Source organism: Etheostoma spectabile, chromosome 15 (genome assembly GCF_008692095.1).
Source record: "Etheostoma spectabile isolate EspeVRDwgs_2016 chromosome 15, UIUC_Espe_1.0, whole genome shotgun sequence".
NCBI lineage: Eukaryota > Metazoa > Chordata > Actinopteri > Perciformes > Percidae > Etheostoma > Etheostoma spectabile.
In genome coordinates this window covers 3,082,727-3,092,704 of record NC_045747.1, presented here as the reverse complement: position 1 = coordinate 3,092,704, position 9,978 = coordinate 3,082,727, and the positions used below count along the sequence as shown (strand labels likewise).

Here is a 9,978-nt window from a genome sequence, read left to right as displayed (position 1 = left end):
TCCTTCTTTTCAGCCGGATGTCGGTCACCTTGCGTTTTCTTTGAGTTGAAATTTTAAACTTTGGTGGATTCATGGGTGAATCCAGACAGATAGCTAGAATAACTATATAACTATATAATTATAATAATCTGAGTTTTCTCTTGCACGACTAAAACAACTTTTGAACGCACTCATGTTCCACCAAAACAAGTTTCTTCCTGAGGCTATTTTGCAGCAGCACCGGGGCTTTGTGCGGCGCCCATGACGATTGTGATTACTTTAAGGAAATGCCAATGAACCAGCAGGTTTTTCTTCCATCCAGGAATGCTGTGTGGACTTGCCAGACCTTCCTCCACAGCGCTGTGGAGGAAGGACTGGCAATGAGAGACTAGAGAGGGTCTAACGAAAGAGTTGCTATTGGAAAGGAAAGGTCAAAGCTCCAGTGATTGATATTTTTGATCCAAACATGGAATCAAAGGACTCGCTGTAATGTGAAGCGGTCATTTGCTCAGTCAATCCCATTGAAAATCAATGCCCCCCCCCCACAGCATCATGCAGGTTTCGGCCACTATTGAGGAGATTTTTATTTTTTTATCTTTGTTGCTTGGAACAAAAAATGAACCACATCTTTAAAGACTATTCAACAGCCTGTCCTTTATGGAACACATCTTAAGTACATCCTCCTTTGTCATCTTTTTACCTTTTGTCTTTGTTTCTTGTCTCCCTGTTCCTGTATCTTCCATTCATCTCTACAATAGTGTCTCCCTCTTGGTGTCTCTTTATTTCTACCTCTCTTTGTCATCTTGTCTTTTTTGTCTGTCGAGCAGCTTTGCCACCTCATTGTCGCCCCCCTTTTCTTTTGGTGGGACGCATTCACTCCCGTCTCCCATTCTCATCTGGCATACAGCATTATAGGCTACCCAAAAAAAGAAAGGAAAACACAATTTGTATTCTGGACCATGTCTGTGATGTGAGAAGAGAGCAGAGAGAGTGAGTGTGTGTGTGTGTGTGTCGGGGGTGGGGGGCAGCAAGGAGAGGAGGGATTGTTAAAGCCACAGTTTGAAGTTGGTTTACTTCATCGTACATGAGGTTGGGATGTTTGGGGGCGTTCGCCTACATGGTTGTTAGCAGATTTGTTTCTTCTTGAGGAGAGAAGTTTGCCCTTGTGAATGACTACACTATTATCCACTTTATATCAATAATAGGATTCTTACTTCTGCTGCTACTTGCAATTAGCATTCATCGTGCCGACTAGTATTCATCCAACTAATTTTATGCATCATTACACAAGTGGTTTGTGTATTGATACATGACGCGACTGCAGTGCGCTTGGTGGTTATTTTGGCACGTCAAAAAATAGACTGTGTATCCTCACATCTGGATAATGATGCGTTTGGTGGAGTACAAGAATAAGTAGGATAGCAATCCACACGTCAACTCGAGCGCTCATCAATAGACTTTTTTCAACGCTGGTGGTATGGTTGCATGGTGTGTGTGTACATGCATTTGAATTGTCATCCGAACGAGTGAGCAACGCTGGCCTGCACGCATGAGTGTGCCCATGAAGGCCAATTTGTGCCAGTATGTGTGTGTTGCCCTGTATTCCTAACCCCGGCAGTCATGCCTGGTCAGCAGCAGCAGCAGCAGCAGCAGCAGCAGCAGCAGCAGCAGCTGACAGCCTATTGTCACTTACGGCAACTCCTGCAGTAACAGAGAGATGGAGGGGGGTGGGGGCTCCATTGACCTTGCAGCAGAAAACCCCGACAGTTAAAGCAGTAGTAGCACACTCCTGACTGCTCATATATAAAAGACGCTAGGTCCAAAAGGGGCTTCCACATCAACACACACACACACACACACACACACACACACACACACACACACACACACAAAATCCGTCTTAGCGTCTCGTGTTCATTCTGACACTCGTTCCACACACTGACTTGCCTCAGGCCTGTTTGCCGAGGCCAATGTTCTTACAAAACAAGAGAAAGAAAGCACGATGGAAAATGGGTGGAGAGGCAAGTGGGTGAGGATGGAATATGCAAATTCTCATAAAGGAAAGAAATGTGCAGTTATTCATAAGGCCACAAAAAGACAGAGACAGTGTAATTGAGGTATATCTCCAGGGGAGGATCTGAATACAGACGCAGCCTACTATGACGGTATACAACTCGGTCAAAATGCCCCATCTCCATGAGCATACAGCTTCTGTACATGATAAAATAAGTTAGGTAATGTGAAATACATTTTCACATGTTGTTTCTCACTTCCACAGAAAAGCACACACACCTCAACCCCTCTGACAAAAGTCAGGGTCAAAAGTCTTTTCTCCATAGAAACAGGAAAGCCTCACGAAAGCATCGCCCGTCTCCCACCTAACGCCTCACACTGATGATAACGCAGGCCTCCGTCGGGAGTCACCCGATTGAATATGACACTGAAGTAAACGCGTCATGAAGGAGCGCAATATGGGATAAACATTGTAATTGAGTGTTGCTTCTGTTGCAGGCTTTTGTTTATCCTGCTGGATCAGATCACTGATATGAATTCTGAATGAAAACATCACAGTATTTAAACCCTTGAGATGGATTTTAGTGCTTACAAGTTTAATCATTTTCTTAGCTGTATTTCACAGAGGTATGGAGCCTTAGTATTCTACAGCACTCTGTCAGAATAAGGTTCCCTGTGAACTAACATTATTGAAATTTTGGCCAGGTATCCAAAGACATCAAATCTAATCCAGAATGGCAGACTCCATTACTATGCGAATGTAACTACAGTAAATGGCTATTGCGGAAAAAATCATAAATAGTTCATAATAGTATGATGGTCAGAATTTTTTTTTTTAAATGAAAACAATGTGGGGGTGTGGAGTAAGAAAATGTGACTTTACCACACATCCGTGTTGAGGGTAGCGCCTCAAAGCTACATTCGCCGCTACTAACAACATCCAAATTTCTGATCGAACTGTTGGCAGTTCAGTTGCGTTGTGCAAAATCTAGGCGCCGATCTAGGTGTCGATAAAAAATTATGATATATCGGGTTCTGCTGCATCACTTTAGCTGAATACTCCATTAATGAATGTCTATCCGGAGTTCCGACAATATTGTAAAAAGGTGACGCTAAATCTGTTAAGTATTAGTTGATTCTGGTATTTTTTCTCCAAATCTCTTCTTTTTCCTCTGGTCCTTCTCTGGTGAAGTATAGTCATGCAGCACACATACACACATATTTTACTCAAATCAAAACATGTTCCTTGCACCCTTTGTGTGGTCGCACCTTTAAACCTCTCCCTCCCTCAGTAAATGTGTGTACAAAAGAGAGAATGAGTGAGATATGGAAAGAGGCGGGAAGTTATGATGTAAAAACATTTTCTTTGGAGCATCACGTCAGATGTGGGGTTAAAGCTCAGCCCTGGCATTGACCTGAACAAATCGAGCTAGCGTCAGAACTTTTTAGGCCTGCGTTCTGTTGGGAATGTTTCAGCATAGAGCTGAGCAGCAATGTAGGCGATAATGCAGAGATTGCACCAGGGAGGAGAGGGTATGGGTGATGGGATAAGGATTGCGGATTAAATTAAACGTAGAGTCAGGGAATTGGAAATAAAGGTCAGACGAAAGGGGAGTACAGGAAGAGGAGAAAGCGATAAATGGAAGGAAAACTTCCCCTGGCCTTTGGTCCTGAGGGGCGGGATGCGGTCTTGGATATGACACTAAAAGGGGGGTTGACGGATATTGTTCACAACGAATGCTGCTTTGGAAGGCCACAGCTACGGCTTATCTCGCCTAATCTCTGCTATTGAGTTGAGCTGTCATTCAGTTCATGGGTAGATAATGCAATTCCATCCAATTCCATCTGACCATTGAGCTCCACATTAGCTTGAGCTGTTAAAGATAACTCTGCTTTGCATATAGGGCACTGGGCCTGAACGGCACTTCTTCCTTTTCCCACTTGTTCTCTTGTGTTGCTTCTGGGAGCTACAGTGAGAACTTTTCACTCACTTTGAATAATCCTACTTTGAAAACATTAGATGTGTAAAGAAGGTTAAGAATTTGAAGTGGTGCTCCATTTTTGGAAAGTTCTGTTTTGGATTTAAGTTTTGTAAAACACAAAGGGATGCACTGCGTTTTTATTTGGACATTTTTCTAAAATGGGAAGTAAAATAACATACACTAGGTCTATGTATTCTGAAATGTATTTAAGGATCATTGACCTTTAAAAGTAATAGTTTTGTACATTTTGTGAAATAAGCCCATTGACTTTCCAAGAGGTAAATGAGAAGAATGGTACCACTCTTAGAAACGAGAGGGGTTTCAATATTCTCATCTAACTCTCAGCAAGAAAGTGAATATTTCAAAAAATATTAAACAATTTCATCAAGAATACTAAACCCATCTTGTTCCTTTTAGAATGGAAGTGTAATCATGAAACTTAGCAGTAAATCTAATAAGGTACACATGTGTTCGTTAATATACAGTAATGTTTCTATGAATGATAAATCGACTGTTTTCTTTTCAATGAAGATTGTATTCTACGAAGCGTGTCCATATTAGATCCACAGGAGTATGAGAATTTACCCTTAAAATTATAAAACCAGTTGAAAGTGGCCTTAAATAAGAACCAATGAAATAACTGCATTTGTATAATTCATAATATATAAAAACACAGAACAAATTTGCTGACCAAGGAAACATTTATTCTTGGATGCTGTTCACTCCGTAAAGAAACGGTGTAACACTCTATATATACCATGACTTTGTTCCCCAAAGATGGAGGCTTTAAGTGGCTTTGATGAAATGGGTCACATCGTCATCCTATTTAATTTTTCTTTGCTAAAAAAAAAACAGAAAAGAAAAACGTTCAAGCTCTATAATAAGAAAAGTCTCAATCCATTTTTGCTCGCTCTCGCTCCCATCTGACCATGGGTTCGTTAATGAGCTCATTTAAGAGGCCAAAGGTTTTCTAATTGGAAGTGGGCTGACTCCTGTTGCACCGGGATGACTTCTGTGACAGTTTAAAGTTAGTATCGACTTTTTGACCTCACTAAAAATAATCTCGCTTCTGTCACTGCAGCACATAGAAACACTCCCAACCCTTCAAATAACTCAACAACCTTTTGGACCTGAGTTTTCCCTTAAGAAACAGAAGTGCTTTGCTTGAAGAACATTTGACTAAAGGGGAGTTACTCTTTAGTGGAAGAGCACAAATGAGCTGCAGCACAGAATACACTTAAACCACAGGCATTACGAGTAATGCAGGTACTGCAATTAAGCCATTTGTTGGGATTGTGTACAACACCTTCCCCAGCAGTCCAGTTGAGCACTGAGCACCGCTTCAATACCATCACTTCTTTAAATATTTGCAAAACCATGACATCTGACGTTTTCAATGGTAGAGGAAGCATTCAGAAAAAAGTACTAAATACCACACTGTGAAAACTACTCTGTTACAAGTACAAGTCCTGCACTGGAAATGTTACTTATGTAAAACTATGTAAGTATCATCAGTAAACTGTACTTAAAGTATTCAAAAATAAAAGTATCCTTCACATTTTAGAAACTTGAAACAATCCAAACAGTTCTGTCAATCAACTAACTAAGTGTTTAATCGGCTAGTATTGTAGTATATTGTTCAATTTATAATTAAACATCGTATTTTATTAGCTACGTGTGTTTTGTGTGCAAAAAAGAAAGTTGCATGAAAAGAAAAGACTCAAGTAAGGTAAAGGTACTTCAAATGTATACTTAAGTACATTATTTGAGTAACTGTACTTAGTTACATTACACCACTGGATGTTTCAATAGATGCCGTTCACTTCTCGCTCAATTCCTTATTAGCAGGTGGCTCGGTTCCAACAGCAGAGCAACCCACACTAACAATGACACGCACACATTACATTACACCAGTGTCTGCAGGCACACACACACACACACACACACACACACACACACACACACACACACACACACAAATAAGCCCCAAACCGGCGGTGTCAGGCACACTTTTCACTGATCATCTTGCATATTAATAGGGACTATGAAGCGCTCTCCAGATGCCAGCCACCTCTCACAACATCTGCCCTTGTCCTTGGCAATGAGGACTCACCGGCGACAAACCTGTCTGCCTCACAGTCTTCTGCCTTGGCCTATTATGATGTCATCTTTTTTAACAGGTGTGTGTTATGTAGATGTGATTGGGCCATTGGTGGGAGAAATGAATGTTATCTGTGACCTAATCTGCAGTGTGTCTATATGTGCACCTGTATATTTTATCAGTTTGCATCTGCGGGAAAAAGGATCAGGGATCTCTGCTGCAACAGTATTCCAACCTAGATGACTTTGCATGTAGCCTGATAAGCAAATGCAGCATAAAGCATACTGTATGGACGCTTCACAAGATGACACTGAGTGCTTCTGATTGCTAACCGTCCCAGTTTTGCTTCTTTTCAGAAACTTGTCACCTCAGCAAAAGATTGTTCTCTTCTTCATATTCTTTTATTAAAATCGGTTTTAATTAATGCCTTTTAACAAGGGCCCAGAACAGTGGGTTAACTGTGCTTTTCATGACAAAATCAGCCCAAATGCAAATTGTCTCTGAGCGACTTCTGTGCCATTGCTGTGGACAGTGTGTAGGATGTGTAGAAAAAGATCACAACCAATTTAAACAACAGTGAAATGAGGAAAAATAGTGAATGGAAAGTAGGGAGGAAAGAAAAAAATAAAAATAAAAAAGCAGGATAAAAAACCAAGTTCAAAAGAAATGCACCAGAGAAAGTATTTTCCATTTTTTCATGGATGTTTGCCCTCATACGCAGTGCTCTCTTCTGACTACTCACAATTAACTGACCCGTTCAGTCTCTCACCAACGTTGATAATCACACAAAAAACAACCCGGTAAAATGACATTTCCCTATCCAGTTTGCCCACTGGCAGGCTTCCAAAAATCACATTCACCGTTGCTGTATGTGTCCGCACAACAGAGAACAGCAGAAGAAAGAAAATAGACAATCAGATGACAATTGGCAGTGTAGAACAAAAGATAGGATCCCCGACAGTACACAGAAATACACACAAGCATAAGGTACACACGCACACATGCATGCACACAATCATCCCCCAACTGCTCGCAATGTGTGTGGTTTCACATCAAGTCTGAATGCAGGTCTGCACAATGAAGCCAAGGTAGTAACAGATAATGAATACATTTCAAAATACATTTAGCTGTTTGTGTGTGCTTCTGTTCCTTTGTCCATTTCTAGTTAAGCTAGAACTCTGGCTCTATTGTACCAATGTCATTCCCATCAACCTAAACTGGAATTTGTGTTAAGTGCTTACTCGCAAATGTGAGTTAACATGCTAAAGTAAGATGGTGAACCTTCTCCCTGCTAAATATCAACATGCTAGCCTTGTAACTGTGAGCATGTTAGTGTGCTGAGGTTAGCATTTGGCTCAAAGCACTGTTACAGCCTGACAGAGCAGATTCTTAGGCTTGTTTTACATTAGTTCCATTTGGATGAGGCGTAAATTAAACCAGTTGGGATTTTTATATCTAAAATGGCCCGTCATTGAACCTAATTATATTTTAAATGATTTCACACTTTTAGATTGATGTATAATTATTAAAAACACCAGGGCAGATATCTGCGTGCCCCATTAATGATAATCATTAAGTATAAGTCACACCTTTTAGCACTATCATTCAAAAGAAACCATTGAAGCAAGCCCTGTTTGGATCATTCACCTCATAACATACTAAATAATGAGCCGTGGTAAAGACAAGAGAACCCCCTACGGAGGACACATTCCAGGAGTGGCTTAATTTCCCATTTTATTGGGATCAATATCCTATCTATCTATCTATCTATCTATCTATCTACCTACCTACCTACCTACGCAGTAGAAAAATGAAGGTTTGAATTTAGTTTAAATTGTTTTTGCACCTCCTTTTGTAGGCATGACTATACACATGAAGATGCCCGTTGCTGGTGGTCTGCCCTTGAACCAATCACAACATAGACATACAAGAATGGATACTGTGTCAGTTTGAAGGACTGTGTCTGGATCCTTGTGCAGTGACCGAATAGGTGAAGCGCAAACACACACACACACACACACACACACACACACACGCTATTTTTCCTCCCCACTGACATGCCACAAGAGCTACCTCAAACCAGCATTTAGCAGTTAATCAGAGCGCTTAATAGGACCAACTAGACCACATATTGTCAATACACACACACATATATAAACACAAATACACAGGTGAGCGAACCCCAGTTATGGTGCTTAAATATCTTTCCCAGTCCACTTGTCCCAATCCCACTGACACAGTCTTAAATTTCTCCTTCACTGGTTCTCCATGCGTCCCTAAACACCCCAGCATCAGTACTTCACAGTTCTATACACAATTGCACACACACACACATTCTTTTTCTTCATTGTCCTTCCCACACACTCATTTAAACCTACTTTCCACCTGTCTGTCCCTCTTCTCTCTCTCCCTCTCCCACACACACATGCAAAAACATCCCATACCCACACTGTTGGGTCTCATCCCCCAGAAGCATTATATCACACCTGGGTATTTCACACTCCAGGAAACTCCACGCTCGTTAAATCACTGATTTCCTATGAAATCAGGAAAGGATATGCTACCATGCATCCTGCCTGACTTTTATATCTAATGGAGAAGTGGTAATAAAGTTTATGGGGACTTGAGAGTGGAGAAAGGTCCAAAGGGGCGTAGACTACATGTAATCTATAGTATGCTGTAGTGGGGAAAATTATAACAATAATGACTACTTTCGTCTTTAATCTCATGTATCAGTCTCTCTTTATCAAATTATCTATTGAGTGGTTCAAATCCTATATATATGACTATTTCTCTATATCCAATTCTACAAAACATACTTGTGGTGTACCTCAAGGATTGATTCTGGGCCATATTCATTTTTCTATTCACATGCTTCCCAATGTTCAATATATAGTTTTGTGTACAAATGACACACAACTGTTTCTTCTTCTCAACCCTGCTGATTCTTGAAGTTTGGCTGCCCTAAACAACTGATGGATAATATGTAACTTTCTCTATTAATGAGGACTTGAGTTTAACTTAACAATATTTTCAAAGGTATTTATCCCATTGGAATTGGCACACAATTAAAAAGGATATTATTCACTTCATAAGGCATTACATGGATTGGATCCAAGCTATACCTCTGACCTACTATGCCCATTTGTAAAGCTCTTCTTGCCATGAGCTTTGCTACACATATTCAAGATACCTAGAGGATACAGTCAACTGACATTTCCTCTGGTGTCAACAGCAGATCAAAGTTTTCCCTTACTTTGTGAAAAATCTCAAGCTCTGCTTCCTAAAATTCTTGTCTAATTCCTGCCATGTTTCTCACCTCTCTTTATGGTGACCTAAGAAGGTATCTCAACCATCTCTCCTCCTCTCCTCCTCACCTCCATTTTTTCCCTTCTTCATCTTCTCCCTGCTTATCTAGTCTTACGCACCACCCCCCACAGCCCACCCCCCACCTACACAATTGTCACTATCTAATTGGCCTGCATTGGCAAGGCAGGAGGGCAACGCTGTTTGGACAGCTGTTGATCTAAGAGGGTTGGCGGTGGCAGAGAGATTGTGGCAATGGCGGGGAGAGGGACGACAATCTGGAACAGCACTGAGAGTGATGTAATGAGGGAGAAAGACTTAGGAGGGGAAAAAAGAAGTTTGAGTCTGGTGCAAAATCACCGCTCGCGCCTCTGTCTGTTCACACATCTGTTTTTGTGACGTTATGTTGTGTCAATAAAAAAAGAAAATGGATCAACAAATTAAAATGCAGTGTCACTATACATCACAACCTTCTTTACATTCCTGTGTATTATGGACTATAGGTAATTTTAATGTATAAACGCATACACTGCAGTTTCATTCAAGCATCTGCTCCGAAGCCTCAGCATCACCCGCACAGGAATGCAATGGGTCCCC

At 40.9% G+C, this 9,978-nt stretch overlaps 1 protein-coding gene across 1 annotated transcript in view; it reads right to left on the bottom strand.

Annotated features, from left to right (window-relative positions):
- Window positions 1–9,978, bottom strand: part of pvalb6 (parvalbumin 6) — a 43,881-nt gene that overhangs the window by 32,990 nt on the left and 913 nt on the right.